The following is a 17,080-nucleotide window of genomic DNA, read 5'->3' on the forward strand; positions in this document are numbered from 1 at the left end:
TTGTTCAGAAAGAAGAGGTGTGTGTATGTATTGGCATGAATAAACGGTGGTATAATCTGGAGGACATGTAGAGTTGAATCTTCTGCTCTGTTCTGTATTGTAAGGTTAAAGTACTGTATCAGTTTTGGCCGTTGCACTTCAAGAAAGATGTAGGCACAGTTAATTTGCCTCAGGAGGGTAATCGTAATGACTAGTGATTCAGAAAAGATGGTGAGCAGAAAGAATGATTGAATTGGCATTTTTGTAACCCAAAGAAAAGATCAAGGGAAATGATAAGCTTTTAAGCGTGTGGAAGTTTGCTACGAGAAAACGAACATCTGCCCTTAGTAGATGTGCCTTGCTTACTAATGGCAACATGGACCATTCTGTGTCCTGCTCTCATTGTTTGCTTTTTGTTTGTGTGTTTTATAAGAGCTATTTCTGTCCAGTGTCTGGACAGCGCTGAACAAAGAGCCTGTCGTCTTAGGATCCTATGGAGAAATATATAAATTAGCAAAATCACTAAAAGATGGATCTTCATCTAACCAGATAGATGTATAGATAGATAGATACTTCAGTTAAAACTCTTGAGCAGATAGAAGAAAACTTGCTCCCAGATTTGCCAGGCACTTAGCCAGTAAAGGACTAGTTTCCTCATCTATAAAAATGGATCATGTTCTCCACCTCTGTAAGGCACTTGAGTTATACTGAAGGAAAGTTATACTGAAAAAAAGCTGATTTAACATAAACAACACTGGGTTTTTGTGTGTGTGTGTGTATTGCATGTTACAGTGCAATGTGTAGAGCCTAGTCAGATATATCATAGAAGTCTGTGTTTAACCTTCTTGAAGGCTGTGACTAATTTGCTTTGATAAAGGCAGTTAGGTCTTTTCAGATTTATGTCATTATCTCCTAATATATAACACTTTCAAAAGGTAACAATCATGTGATTTATGTTAGGTGTCCTGCTGGGTATGTCTTGGATCATCTTGTGAATCCATATTTTTCTGGCCCTTTGAAACTTCCCTGTTTTTTTCAGATTTGGTGAAAATTGGTATTATTTCTGGGAGATCCTTAGCCAATTCTTTTAAAATTCAGACTGTAAGGCACTTTTGTGGATATAAAACTGCTTACTATTCCTATTCTATCAGTGTGCTTTATCAGTATTTTGGTAATGTATCCTCAAATGGAGAACAAAATTATGAGTTGAGACATTTTCCCTTTCTACTTTGATATGCAAAAAAATGGGAAATGTCCAAGTATTATACTTCACCTGCCCCAGTACTGGGGTAATAATTTGTTTCAGAATAAGCAATTGACAAGCATCTTTTCTATCACTGTCAATCTTATCTTTCCTTACCATGTATTTCCTCCATACTGTCATGTTATCGTAGTGTCAGCATCTTATTTTTTTTCTCCTTTGTACATAATTTTTCATCTGGACAGGAAATACATAAAGCTAACAGTTTAAACAGGTAGAGCAATAAACTTGTATAACTTAGTAGGCTCATACATAATATGGCAAATACAACACATAACCTCATAATATATGGCAAATATTACTTAAAGTGTAGGCACGTTACTATTGTATTAAAAATTGAAAAAAAATTTACTTTCTTGTTAAGATTTTTTGTTTGCTTTTCAGCTGCTTAGAATTTCCTTCAGATGTTGCTGTATTAACTGGGTAAAGGAAGAGATTTGAAGGAATTCATTCAATATTGCTAAAAATTTTAATAGATAACACTTGGAAAGGCTCAGGCATTGTTTTTCAGGTGTCACTTTTTTTAGAAGTGGAAAAACATTGCTTCTTAATCATCAGGTCTGTGTTAGTTTAATAACACCTTGTTTTTTTACAAAAGCTGTCATTATAAATGCTAATGTTTAACTTGTGGGTGAGAGAGGAAAGAATGTAAAAAACCCTACATCTATAAACTAGAATAAGTATGGGAAAACTTAGTCCAAAAGAATGATCATCTGAGGAACTGCTCATGTGAATGTGTGCCATTGAGGAGGCTGTTTTCTGGCCTTATTGAGAACAATTCATAGTTTGTTGTGCTAAGTGTTCGTGATTGGATAGAGGGAGACTATATATATGGAACTCAAAAATAGATAACTGCTTATTTGGGAGGACAGGCAGTCCTCCCACTTAAATAATATCATCTGAAAGGCTAAAAAATTTTGATGACTTGTTCCACCTCTCCACTCTACCCCGCATATGTTGTTTTCCTCACAGGCTCATTTCACTGCCTCCTTTTAGAAGCAGTCTTTTGGCTCCTTCTCCCTTGCACAGGGTTTTGAAGTCTTCAGTGCTGGAAAACTTTCCTCCTCTTCTACCTCAAGCTCTGCCACAATTGAGTGGGGAACTTATTTGAATTTCTGTTCTTCTTCTAGGACAGCCTTAAGATCTTGTGGATGGAAAACCTCTTGTGCTTCTACGTTCATGTCAGAATGGCCTAGGCCAATCTGTTGTTCTATGGTTCCTACCACAGGCGCTCTACAGCAATGTTTTGGGATTTTGCCACCGGTGCTAGTGGACCATCCAGATGGCTGTAAACTTGCAGAGGAGGTTAGTACAAAATGTGATCCAGGAATTTTTGATGCTTTGGTCAAGTCTGTCTGCTTTGGATGTACCTTACAGCAGAAGGAGTACTTAGAGACTGCATGTATGCTACTACTTTGTCATTGCATATTCCATCTATTTCTGTTCCTTCAGGATCCTGGTGGACCAGTTCAGTTGTCTGCAGCTATTAAACAGGTGTCCATAAGAATCCCTTTAGATATTAGCACAAGCCTAATTTATTGGTTACTGTGGTTGTCTCTGGGTATTAGAAAGTACAATATCCGAATGGGTAAAGCACCCCATTTTTAGGAGAACTAAACTTACCTTTACTGTCTTGGTATGATATCATCTTGAAAAGAGTGATCTGGGCCAATGGGCTGGAATTCAACCACTTTTCCATCCAGCTGAACTAAGAAAGCCTGGTTTTTCTGTGTTTCTACAGTAAACACAGTTCCCTTAAAGCATCCTTGTCAGACAAGAGATGACTTACTAAACTACCACTGTGTAGTCACTGGCTGCTCAATGAGGTGTTTAACAACTCAGTTCTTGTCAAGCCTTCGGTCTGTGTGCATCTCCCACTTGCTACTGTTTTTTTAAGCTTGATTGAAACAAGATGGAGAACCTAAGTTTAACAGGACGGATGGGCAAAGATGTAGTAGGACAAGTCTGTTTCCTTTGGCAGTTGTTTTTAGTGTGTTAAATGTTGTCCTCCACTTGATACCCTTGTTATTGACATTTTGTGCTTATTTTTTGCCTTGATTTTTTTCTTTCCTGCAAACCTGTTAGCACCTTTCATAGGGTTAATTTTCACAGACTGAGTTCAGAAGAATTCATTGGTGCCAACTGTGAAGTTCAGGTTCAGTGGGGTAAAAAAGGAACAGCCTGTTTCAGGTCTAAGTGGATCCTTTTCCTGTCAACTCCAAAAGATCTTAATCTGGCATGTACTCTTAAATTCAGTGCTTAAAAAGTATAGCTTGAACAAGCATCAGTTTAGGGGAGAGAGAAAAACATATCAAAAATTACTACCTAATACTGTTAAAAAATAGTAGAGGCTACTCAGAACAAAAAAATTAGGGTAAAAAAAAAAAAAGCGGAACAAATTTTTGTTTCTGGATTTACTGCTTATGGCCTCTCAAGCTGTAGATCCACTGATATTTCTTTCGCTGTAGCCCAGCCACCCCTTCTGTAGTTGTTGAATCTAATGGTGCATTTAATGAGGTAACAAATTTGAGTGGAAATAACTGCTGTTGGGGGGGATACCTGATTGGTCTTCATTCTTTGGTCTGGGTCTGCACTGGGAGACTGGTGTGGCTGAAAAAACACAGTTGTTCTTGGTTATTTTTCAGTTGTATCAGTTCCCTGATTGAGTTTCTTCATTGCTGTGTAAACTTTTGCTGGCAAAGCAGAAGGCCGTCTTGTTGGAATGAGAGAAGATGGAGTAGCAACTACTTACACAGTAGTGTGTTGGTGAATCTTTAACCATGATCTAACTATATGGTATGGCTTCTCAGGCATGTCTACTCTCTTCTCGTGAAGATTCTAGTATCTTCAGAGAAGCTGAAAATCTTTCAGAAATGTTACTGAGGATTAATTTTAAAGGAATTGGAACACAGAATTTTAAAAGAAGCTTTAAAAGGATCTTATGTAACAAATTAAAAAAAATGATTGTATTACTCAAATGCTGCAGTCTCCAATTAATGTATAGCTGACTTTGCAAAACAGTTCCATCATATTGCCCTTTTTAATGTTTTCTGACACATTAACCTTTTTTATGGTGACCTGTTTCTCTCTTGGCTTCTAGTCAGGTATGAATTTTGAATTGTAAAAAAGCTTAAGTAGTTACCAGCTTTATACCTTCAAATGCTGTGTCAAATTAAATACATTAGTTGATTTTTACAAAGTGCCTGACAACTTCTGGAAAAAATTGGCAAAGTAATAAGCACCTGAGTTTTTGAAGAAACTTAAGTAATTCAGTGAAATTTAATACATCTCTGCCATACCTAATGTTACACTGATTGTTTTCTCTATGCAACTGTGCAGAAAATTGTTAGCATCAATCTTATAGGTAACTGGGGGGGAAAAAAGTAAACTCTTTCAAGAGATAATCTTTCTGCCTTAAATTATATATCACATTCTTCAGATTTCTCTGGACTGCTGCACGGTGCAACAAATAAGAAATTCTAAATTTTATTTACTTTTTTCCTTACTGATGCAATACCTCTATCTTGATATGGCTATTTTCCTTAAATTTGCCAAACCTTTTCCATATTAGGATGAAAATTACAAGTTCAGCCAGATGGAAAACCTTTTTTGGAATCACTAGCTGTAAGAGTATAGTCTTGAAATTTAACATGTGAGTGAATCTGCCATTTTTCTTCTAGAGAATTAAGAAATAAAATCCAGCAACAGAATGCTGAAAATGTAGCATTTTCCTGTGAAAAATGACTTTGTTTAAATAATTTCCATGATCTAAGTGAAAACAAATTGTTTACAGTTTTATTGATTTTCTTGTTTGTTTGTTTTTCTAGCACTTTCTTTCTTTCTCAAAGGAGCTCAAAAAGTGATAGGTTTGTTCTTGTGTAAAAAAAAAAAAAAAAAGTACAGATTTTTGAAGCTGTTAACAAAACAGGGTTGCTGTTTCCTATGGAACTCAACTTATAATTCCCATTCTACTTCTTTTAATCAAATGGGAACCTGAATGTAATTTTTTTATTTTTCTATGAAGTTGAAAGTTGGGAAGAGTTTCAGCAAACCAAGTCTAACTAGTGGATTGATTTTTTTTTTTTTCTTAATTGTTTGGAAGTACTACTCTAGTGAATATAAAGAGGTTTAAAATATTTACTGTAGTATTAGAGATGAGTCTGATAAAAGTCTTCAATGTAGTGAGTGTTTAGTTTGTCTGGAAATGCTGGCAAATGAAATCTTGGTTTGTAAATTTTTTTTTTACAAGTTTATCTAATATATCTGGTTTGGGGCAGGGGAGAGAGGACAAAGCTATTCACAATGAAATTAATAGACTGGGTTTATTGTCCTTTTTAGTCTTTGGGTTTTTTTCTGTGTAGTCTTGGTATTCTGCAAATAAAAGTGATTGTATTCTGTTGGCTGGCCATACATTGTCTTTTTTTTTGTTTGCCATCAAATTTCTGCCAGTCTTTCATGACTATTCAGTTGGCCTTTTTGTTTTGTTTGTCTACCAATCTAGCTTTTTCACATAGTCATATTTGTAGGGACTGCTAATGCAAAACCAGTTTCATTTATTTGCATTAGGACTCGCGTATGACCTGAGTGGGTCAAACTGAGTTATTTCCCCTCCACTTGATGCAATATGGAAGCTCTGCCTGATGATAACTTACAGTGAGCTAGGTGTATGTCCATAGTCAATTACAATTTCTATGCTTTAGGTCTGTAATTTATAATTGTCTCTAACTACAGTTAGAGAAAGACATATTTGGTGGATAGGTGAATACTGTGTGCTTCAGGTTTTTTGAATCATATGGGAAGCTGTGTGTTTCTTGGACAGGTAGGGTCTTAACTTCTCCTTCTCCTCTTTCCTCCTCCTTTTGTTAAATAGTCTTGATTCCAGTTGCAACAGAAGGTCACTTTTTCATCCTGTCTCTATTTCACTTGTTATCTTCATTTTTGTTTGTATGGTAGCAACCTAGGAGATGTAGATGTAAGAGCAGTGGGGGAAGGAGAGTGCATCTGCGTGCATGGAACAGAATTGGTCAGAGCTAATGCCTGCCTGAGAGTTAAGGATAGTTTGCTTGCTTGAATATCAAGGGGGAAAATGCAGTGAAAAGGAAAGGGAGAGTAAGAGTTGTTGTAAGATTGTCCCAAAATGTGAAACTAGCCTTTGCAGTATTTCAAAATAGACAGTACTGATACTTCTGTGAATTCTCTTGTATTGTCAGTCATCACAGGTGCTTCAGCATATAAAACTCTGTAGCTCACCTGAAGCCTGAATTGTAGAATTAAACTCTGGTCCTGTGGAAATATCAGTACCAGTGCTGAAGACCAAGATGCCATGGGGACAAAGAAAGTATCCAGGACTCTAGTCCTGAAGAAGAGCCATTGCTATATTGGGCTGTTTGCAAACTGTTACAGCAGTTTTTCCCTTTCACTTTCTTCTTTCCTTGTCCAGTCTTGCAAACGATCCCAAGTTCTAAAGGATTTCCAGAACCCTGCTTTATTAGTCTGCCTATTTAGCTTTTTATCTGACAGTTCTTTTCTTCTTGTTTACCTATCCAAAGCAGAACCCAAAATACAAACATTGCCTACTTTAGAAATAGACTTTACATGGACAAATTTATGGGTCCTTGAAGAAAATCTCATGGTTGTTCTTTTTACATCATGTGTACATTCACATGGGTTGACAATGAAAATAAAGAACTGAAAGCATCATATTTCTCAAGCTTGTGTTGTCAGAGATCTCTGGGAAGACAGAATTAAAAAAAAACAAATCTAAAGCAAGGGAATGTAAGTAAGAGGGAAAATGAAGGATAGATGTGAAGAATCTTATCTTTAGTGCAATACTGTGCCTGTTAATTAAATACAAAACAGTTAGCAACAGAAGTTACCTGCTGAGCAGACAGCTTTATGATGTGAAAACAGACTTCATGTGTGAATATATGCTTAAGAGCATATATTTTTTTCTCCATATCTGATCAGGCTTTTCTATCTAGAGAAAGAGAAACAAACGTATGTTCTGATTCTGATCGTTTTTTTTTTTCTTTGGGTGCTAGGTGTTTTGGATGGAGATCTGATGTTTCCTCTATTTCAAAAAATGTTTAGCCCTGCAAAATTGCTGAGCTACTTTTCGTTCAATTTTTGTTTCCCTAGGTGTGGTGGAGTGTGTGTGCTATTTTTAATATTATTTTTTAAAACTATCTGCAGCATCACTGTTAAAGTGATGGGAAGTAAAACTTGTTAACAAAACCTTTGAATTCTTCACCATTCTTCATTTTACTTGAGATAATATAACCCAATTAACCCAATGTTAAATGAATGTCATCCTTATTTTGTCAAATTGTACTTCCTAATTCTTTAAGTCTTCATGTTTAGTCACATGTATTATCCTATCCAGCAGTTTTTAACTTGATATCTGCCTGTATTTGATTTGTCAGCAAGTTCTAGTGTTACTCTAGGCAGAATTTAGCCAGCTTCTCTAGGATAAACACCCGAGGCCCCAGCATGCAACATCAGTTCTTCTTTACCTGTATTGTTTTCAAAGCTTTTCTTCTAGAACATGTACTTTTTTTTAACATTTTCCACATATATTGAAGGCAGAAAAAAAAAGTTCTTCAAATGTATTTTGTATTTCGTCAAGTTTCGCTTCTAGATTTTTAATCTATAATATAAAGTTTTCAGGATTAGAGGTTTCTGCAGTTACTCCCATAAGAATGGTTGCATCTATTCACTGCAATTTACCCTATGTTTCCAGGAATCTCCTTTATAATCTTTTTTTTTTAAGTAGCTGACTCTGCTTTTCTTTAATTCAAATTCTTTCCCATTAGTGATTCATCCTTAATGATGACTATTTGCCTATGTAATTTTCTGTTGTCTTTAAAAGTGTTTGAAGAATTAATGAGCAATTTTATTCCACTCTAGCTTTTGGCTTTGAAACATATCTAAAGAATAATCAGAAGCTTTATGGAGGTTAGATATTTTGGAACATTTGAGACTTAGCTTGCAAGATTTAACAATTTCTCCTAACATATGAGGAAGGTTTTAAGATTGTCTTGTAGAAGATTTATTCACTTGATTGTTCATTGTCTGCTTAGGTCTTTGTCTATGAAAAAGGCGTAACCAGCTTGGTGACGGTGAATTCTTCTGACCTTTAGCCAAAGATTTCTTTCTCCTTGAATTTTGTGATTCTTTAATACTGACACCTGAGTTGCTAGTTTGCTTCTCTTCTAACTTCTATCTTAATAGCAGAATCGAGAATAAATTCCAACCCCCTTTGTGTCCATCGGTGTTTTCAAGAAGAATCTGCTTATTTCCTCAAACTACTTCAAAAGCAAATGCTACCTGACGTTTGTAACTGTTGACCTGTGCAGACTGAAGAAAGTACCATCTGCAGAAAATTCTATTGAGTATTTGACACATCTGTATGAAGAGAGATCTATTGATAAGGATAATATTCATTTTAGTTCAGTCTCAGCTGGTAAAAACTGAGTTTGCAGTTTGACATGTTAATGTAGATCTTCTAAAAAGTTTTGGAAGTAAATTTGATTTTCTCGACTATGCAGAAACATTGTAAAGGAAGATAGAAAATATGAGCATTGAGAATATGGTACAGCTTACTGTGTTTTTTACTTCCACATAGTCTAATCTAGTGTATATGAATTCTTAAAGAAGATTGCTCGCGATAGTAAATCTAATTTTTTTGGCAGAAATTTTAACTTTAAAAGAAGTCCTGTCAGCTAGCTTGTTCTACTTGTAGCTCATCTTGCACCTGTCAGATGATTTTAATAGTCTTTGGAATGTGTGACTTCTTGATTAGTAGAAAATCTTGACTGCTTGCATGCATTAGGTCTTAGTGAACGTATGACTTGTAAGACCAAGTGATGCTGCTTTTGGCTAGAAGCCTTCATGCTGTGTTACATCATGTCACAAGCCTAAAATACATGAAGGTGTTTACAGGTTTTTGTTGCAGACAGCGAATAATACACAAATAGCCTAATCTCTACTACTGTGATGCTATCCTGTTGTAATACAAATTTTGTGTAGTTCAGCTTTTTATTTCTTAAAAGAGCCTTGGAACAGGCATTTAGCTCTGATAGGGAAACTAAAATTACTTAGTTTAAAAAAAAAAGTTTCTTCTGAGTAATGGTGAACTTCCAAGGTCTGTAGCTCACATGACAAAATTGTTTTTCTTGAGAAAATGGAGGTCTTCACCAAAAACACCTGTGCTGATGTGACCTGAATTTTCCTCTTCCAGTCCTGTAGTGTACAGATTGGAAGACCAGCTAGCACAGATCTGCAGGGATTTATTAAAGATTGGAGTCAGTTTATAGCTCTGGGATGCTGATTGGCAGGAGTGTTGCTGTACTGAAAAAGCTAAGCGCTGGGGTCACCAACTGTGAATCTTCCAAAAAGAAAAACCAAAGAAAATCCCACCTCAGCTTTCTAGGCCTCTGTGAAAGGTAGCAGAAGGCTCGAATAGGTCTTAATGATGCACCTTCAGCCATTAGTTGTTGTATATCGGGGACTTATGAGCTTGGTGCATTGCTGGCACTGGCATTAAAATCCCTCTTGCTGCTGCTAATAACAAAAGCTTTTCTCTAATGAGTTGCTTGTTGTCTTCATCTTGCCTGTGATACTCACTGATGAAAACGCTGTCTGTGTTCTCTAGATGGCTCTTACTCTAAGTCAAGCACACTCAGTAGCCCTCCCAGAGTGTGTATGTGAAGTAGCTATGGCTTTAAAGAAGAATGTTTGCTCTCTGTCAGCATCTGAGGTGTCAGTAGCCCAATTTAAGACTGCAGTTGTTTCAGGAAAAGAAATAACTGTCTATCGGCTTATAAATCTGCTTTCCTAAAAGGATTGCCTATGCCATACCTGTCAGGAGAGGCAATATCTGCTGTTCAATGTAAGAAGGAAAAGATTTGTTTTGAACTTCCCTGCCAGTACTGTAATACCCAATAACTTAATGCCTATGCAAAAACTTACTGCTATTGGCTTCACTATATATCTGTGTATTCATTTTGTTATGTGTTGTAATTAAATTGAACTAATGATGTACTCCTAATATTTGAAGCAGTACTGTAAAAAGATGTATAAGTTTGGGGTTTTTTAATAGGATTGGCAATATTAAGTAATGTATACTGATTGTTCACTGGGCATAATAGAAGTATATTTAAAATCTCAAAGCAGTTGAGAGAATGGAAGTGTCTCAAGGATCCCTGAATAAGTCTGTCTATTTTTAGATAACTTTCATTCAACCTGAAAAGCAGACAGAAAAATGAAATTGTTGCCTCAGTCATTTCAAAACTACTTTGAAGTCATGCAATAGGACTGTAGTGAATTTAAGCTGTTTGTAGGACAGCAGTAGTCTGTACTTTTATTGTATTCTTGGTTTCCAAATTTTAGCTATCCTCTTGAGCTCTTGTAGTATTTACAGTGATACTCTGTTATGGAATATTTTGTCTCCCTCCTGGATCAATTTATTCTTTTTCTTGTATAGCAAAAATTGTTGTAAAAAAGAATGTAAATCCAAAATCTGTGGATTAAATTGGTTATGAACTTTTATTATTTGATTAAAATATTGTTCATCTGGTCCTTTGAAACCTTGCCTTTTGCAGTTTCTTCCTGCAAGCAAGATAGGGCTTTCTTAAAGTCAGTCTAAAAAGTATTTGCTACGACTGGGGAAAAAAAGTAACTTAAAGACTTTCATTTGAGGAGTTCTGTAAATAATCTTTTATTTTATTATCAAAAACAATCTGTTGGGAGAATTTGGCATTAGGGGAATCCATGAGTGTGGATATTTGGGTTTTTTGTTTGGTTTTTTTCCCTTCTAAAAGACCAACTTAAAAACAAACAAAAAAAACCCAAAAACCCCAACCCCAAACACTGAGCTGGTATGGAGGAGTTTTATGACAAAGGTCTGGCATCTGCGTTTGCTTCTGGAAACAATTAATTTAGGCCTTTTTGTGTTCATTACTCTTCTATGAATTCCAGGCTGGAAGAGTGGGAGTAGAAAGGACCGCTTGGATCACTGTGTCCAGTCCCCTGCAGTGGTCTCTTATAAATCCACAGGGCTCTGCTTTGAAACATTTTCTTTGCTGAATACATAGGTCTCCCTCTGCCCTTCCCTGGTGAATACTGGTGCATCATACAACAGTTTCTGATTTTATATCTAAGGAGAATACTTAAATGATGCATCCAAAAATCTCATTGGCTCTTTATCCATGACTGGGTGACAGTGGCAGCTCACAGGGTCACTCTTATGAGCCTTTGCTTTATTGAAATGCTTCAGCTGATAGCAAAGTTACATACTCCAATGCATACTATTGAATGTATTTTATTAAATGTCATCTCGAATCTGTTATTCCAGACCACAAAGAATCTGTTATTTCAGACCACAAAGCCATGTTTTTTCCTACCTTATCCCTGGTTCCTTTTTAACAGCAATAAGTCTTAAGATTGCTCACCTAGACCTAGCACCAAGATTACTAAAGAAAACAGTTGCTAGAGTGTCGAAGGTGCATTCTCGTCAGCCTACTAAGTTTTTTTTTTAAAGCCTTTGCAGTCTTTCTTGTGATCATCTTGTTTATCCACATTATTTTTTGCATTAATCCTGATCTTCCTCACCTTAAATAACAATTTTCCTTGTGGGAGCTATATTTAAAGTGTTTTGCACTAGCTGGCAGCAGTAACATTGAAGTGGGTTATAGATTGAATGAAATTTACGCTGTTCTAATTTTATCAAAATTGTATTGCTTTTTATTCAACATCTGATCTACTTATATCCCTGGTCATTCACTCAGTCTGTTCTAGAAATATTTGCAGTATTTATGTACTATATGCTATATTTATTACTATGCTAATGTATAGTATGTTAATGCAGTATTAATATACTTTATTATGTTAAACTAACTATATATGTTTGGACAACTTGCTGTACTTCTGAATATCCTTGCGTTTATGCCTGTTTCAGCTAGCATGTGTAGTAAATTACCAGACTTTTCTGCTATCACACTTCGAAATTTCACATGGCAATTGTTTCTGGGCCCTACAGAAGGGATTATACAGGCCATCCTGGTTTTACCAGAGAAGGTAATCTCAGTTGGTTTTCTTTAATCTTGGGTTTGATAATTTCCATGTCCTTGTCCCTGTTGCAATTAACTTTCACATATTTAATCTTTACTAAATGGGGGTAAACTATAGTTCTTAATATTTGGGCCATACGAGGTAGTTATTAATCGGCAAATGATAATTTTTTTTTTAAATAATGCTGATTAGGAAGAGAATCGGGAAGGACTGTGTAGTAGTGGGAACTGCTTGAAAGTGTTGACCAAATGGTTGATTTCTTGGAAAATTTTGAGGAGGTTTAATCAAGATAGTACATGCTGCTTACAAACTCATTTAAGAAACTGTTAAGCACTAATTTGCAAAATGATAAACTATTCTCAGAAGTTAAATGATTGTAGTTAAGGTGTTTCTGAGAAGTATAGGTACCAAAATAGCAAGGTCTTTTAATTTTCTTACAGTAACTGAAAGAAGAGCTTGGTTTTGAAAGTGTTTCTGCTCAGTTTAGAAATGTTATTTTCTTACTGTGTATTTGTAGAAGTAATTAGAACTAATCATAGAAGTTTAGAGGTTAAGTAAAGACTACTTAGAAAAGAAGGTCCCTTCCAACCCAAACTATTCTATGATTCTAAATTGGGAGAATCAGAGGTTCAAGTGCACAGTGACTTAGTTCCATACAGTTATAAACAGTTGGATGAAATTGTGGACGGAGTGCATACCTGTTCCATTTTTGGCATTGCTTTTCTATGTGATGAGCTGGACTTTCATCTCACAAGAGCTTCTACTTTTATAAGCGTATTTATGCATTTTTATTTATCTGTAGGAAAGCCTTTATGAATCAATATCTTCTGCCTTTGTATATGAAGTTCATCCTTGTTTTTCAAGTGTAGTCAGCTACTCCTATGTTTCTGGTTTAGTCTTCCTTCATTGCAAGGCCTACCAGTTTTAGAAACATAATTGATAGTTTTTTCAAATGATCAATTTAAAAAATTGACTTATGCATTGAAAAATCGCTTCTGATGAGTTAAAAGTGTAGTCTTCCTACACAGAGCAAGAAGAATAGAAATTGATTTTACTGACCTACATTTCTCAGATTTTTTTCTGAAGAGTAGGCTTGCTTTTAATGAATTGTTTTCATACTGCTCAGACTAGTATGATCTGTTTTCTCTCACCACTTCTTCAGAACTTACTGTTGCTGAATTGCACTGAACAGATGACTTTTGAATACTAAAATCTTTCAAAATCTGTCAAACAAGTGTAGCCCAACGAAGAGTACTTCTCTAGCGTTAACTTCTGAGCAGAAAAGAGTACTGGCATCCTTGAGCTCAGGAATATTTTCTTGCTGATGAAATTTACCAGATGTGTTTATGTTTCTGTGAAGACAACACAGAATACACTTGTTTTCCGCAGGTGGTGGGATGACCTTCTGATGGGAATGGTTTTTTACATTTGCTTTTATAACATTGAAACTAGGTAATGCTTTGTCCTCAAACTGACCTATTTACTGATGAGCTGATGATAATGAGTTCTCTGCAAACAAGCACTAAAACCGATTTAACAGAGCGTGGGCCAGTAAAAAGAAAAAAAAATACACCAGCACAGCAGCAAAAGTAGTTCTGAAACCTGAGTCTAGTATTGGCATCACTTCTGTTTTCAAATATAGACATACTCCCAGACAGAGCTGCGGTGGGTACACGCTGCCAGCCAGGTGTCAGGCTGCAGGCTGTGCCCTGCTCCGATGCCACTATCGGACGGCAGCAGCGAGCACAGCTGTGGGAGGCGCGCCCAATTAGAGGACCTCCTCCGCTTAGTGGCAGAACTCCGGGAGGAGGTGAGTAGGTTGAGGAGTATCAGGGAGTGCGAGAGACTACTGGAATCGCACCCTACCTTCCCTGGGACAGGCCCAACAAGCAGACAGGGCACGGGATACGGAAGACTCCCTTTCATCTCTCCACTCAGCAGAATGGAGTGGGGACAGGGGGCAATGGCAACAAGTTCCCGCCAGGCGCAGCAGGCGAGCCCCCTCTGTTACTACCCCACCTTCCCAGGTACCCTTGCATAATAGGTAGAAGGCTCTGCAAGTGGAACCAAACACTGACGAGGATGAGGGTTCACCTAGCTTGGAGGTGTCACCAAGGTTAAGCCAGCCTACACCCTCCATAAAATCAGCTTCCATAAAGAAAAAAAGATGGGTCATTGTCATAGGGGACTCTCTCCTGAGGAGAACAGAAGGCCTGATATGCAGACCAGACCCACTCCTTAGGGAAGTCTGCTGCCTCCCTGGGGCCCGTGTTAAAGATGTGACAAGAAAACTTCCTACCCTGGTACGGCCCTCAGATTATTATCCATTATTGATTCCTCAGGTAGGCAGTGATGGAGTTGCGACAAGAAGTCCAAGGGAGGTCAAGAGAGACTTCAGGGCCTTGGGACGTCTGGTCAGGGGATTGGTAGCACAAGTATCATTCTCCTCCATCCTTCCCTTGGCAGGGAATGACAAGCGAAGGAACAGGAGGAGCCAGCAGAACAAGACCTGGCTCTGAGACTGGTGTCACCACCAGAATTTCGGATTCTTTGATCATGGGTCGCTCTATACAGCACCAGGCCTGCTGGCGACAGGTGGGGGATGCCTGTCTCTGAGGTGGAGAGGGATCCTGGCGCAGGAGTTAGCAGGACTCATTGAAAGAGCTTTAAACTAGATGTGAAGGAGGAAAGGGATAAAATCAGGCTTGCTGAAGATAAGCCTGGAGGTGGCATGCCAGTGTTTGAGGGGAGGTGTGCTGGTGAGGAGCTTTGGTCTGCTGTCTCAGTGGAGGTAGGGGATGGAGACCCATGCGGCTGCAAAGATGCAGGGGTTGTTGATGTGCTAGAAACCAGGGAAGTGCCTGAGAATAGTCACACAGGAAGTATGGCCTCTCCTCCCAAAAAGGTGGTGGCATCAATAGCCCAGCTAAAGTGCATGTATACCAATGCACGCAGCACGGGCAACAAACAGGAGGAGCTGGAAGCCATTGTCCAGCAGGAAAACTGATATAGTGGCCATCACGGAAACATGGTGGGACGACTTGCACAACTAGAGTGCTGCACTGGATGGCTACAAACTCTTCAGAAGGGACAGGCAAGGAAGGAGAGGCGGTGGGCTAGCCCTGTATGTCAAGGAGTGTTTTGATTGTCTAGAGGTTAATGATGGTGACGATAGGGTTGAGTGTTTATGGGTAAGAATGAGGGGAAAGGCCAACAGGGCAGATGTCACGGTGGGATTCTGTTAAAGACCACCCAGCCAGGATGAGGAGACAGGCGAAATATTCTATAAGCAGCTGGGAGAAGTTTCACAGTCCCTAGCCCTTGTTCTCATGGGGGACTTCAACTTACCAGATGTCTGCTGGAAATACAATGCAGCAGAGAGGAAACAGTCCAGGAGGTTCCTGGAGTATATGGAAGATAACTTCCTGACACAGCTGAGCCAACTGGGTGGCCAATTAGGGAAGGTGCCCCGCTGGACCTGTTGTTTGTGAACAGAGAAGAACTTGTGGGGGATGTGGTGGTTGGAGGCCTTCTTAGGCATAGCGATCACGAAATGACAGTTTTTGATTGTCAGAGAAGTAAGGAGTGGGGTGAGCAGAACTGCTACCTTGGACTTCCAGAGGGCTGATTTTAGCCTGTTTAGGAGCCTGGTGGACAGAGTCCCTTGAGAGGCAGTCCTGAAGGGCAAAGGAGTCCAGGAAGGCTGGACACTCTTCAAGAAGGAAGTCTTAAAGGTGCAGGAGCAGGCCGTCTCCATGTGCCAAAAGATGAGCCAGTGGGGAAGACGACTGGCCTGGCTAAAGAGAGACCTTTGGATGGAACTCAGGAAAAAGAAGAGAGTTTATGACCTCTGGAAGAAGGGGCAGACAACTCAGGAAGACGACAAAGATGTCATGAAGTTTTGCAGGGAGAAAATTAGAAGGGCCAAAGCCCAACTAGGACTTAATCTGGTTACTGCTGTAAAAGGCAACAAAAAATGTTTCTAAAAATACTTTAACAGCAAAAGGGGGTTAAGGAGAATCTTCATCCTTTACTGGATGTGGGGGGTAACACAGTGACAAAGGATGAGGAAAAGGCTGAGGTACTTAATGCTTTCGTTGCCTCAATCTTTAATAGTAAGACCATTTATTCTCTGGGTATCCAGCCCCTTGTGATGGCAGATAGTGGTGGGGAGCAGAATGAAGCCCCCACAATCCAAGGGGAAATGGCTAGCGACCTGCTACACCACTTAGACACCCACAAGTCTATGGGACCAGATGAGATCCACCCAAGGGTACTGAAGGAGCTGGCGGAAGTGCTCACCAAACCACTCTCCATCATCTACCAGCAGTTGTGGCTAACTGGGGAGGTCCCAGTGGGCTGGAGTTTTAGCCAGTGTGAGGCCTATCTACAAGAAGGGCTGGAAGGAGGAACTGGTGAACTACAGGCCTGTCAGCCTGACCTCGGTGCTGGGGAAGATTATGGAGCAGATCGTCTTGAGTGCCATCACACGGCATGTCCAGGACAACGAGGTGATCAGGCCCAGTCACATGGGTTTATGAAAGGCAGGTCCTGCCTGACCAACCTGATCTCTTTCTATGACAAGGTGACCCACTTAGTGGATGACGGAAAGGCTGTGGATGTAGTCTACCTAGATTTTAGTAAAGCTTTGACACTGTTTCCCACAGCATTCACCTGGAGAAAGTGACTGCTCATGGCTTGGATGGGCATATGCTTTGCTGGGTAAAAAACTGGCTGGATGGCCGGGCCCAAAGAGTTGTGGTGAATGGA

The 17,080-nt window shown here is 38.7% G+C and overlaps 1 protein-coding gene across 1 annotated transcript in view; it reads left to right on the top strand.

Moving 5' to 3' along the window:
* The first annotated feature begins 2,383 nt into the window (after positions 1-2,383).
* Positions 2,384-17,080, top strand: part of GALNT1 (polypeptide N-acetylgalactosaminyltransferase 1) — a 71,002-nt gene continuing 56,305 nt past the window's right edge. Inside the window, exon 1 of the mRNA XM_059835965.1 lies at positions 2,384-2,545. The gene's annotated coding sequence lies outside the window, so the exon portion shown is untranslated. The remainder of the gene's footprint in view (positions 2,546-17,080) is intronic.

Source organism: Gavia stellata, chromosome 3, assembly GCF_030936135.1.
Source record: "Gavia stellata isolate bGavSte3 chromosome 3, bGavSte3.hap2, whole genome shotgun sequence".
In the NCBI taxonomy this organism is placed as follows: Eukaryota; Metazoa; Chordata; class Aves; order Gaviiformes; family Gaviidae; genus Gavia; species Gavia stellata.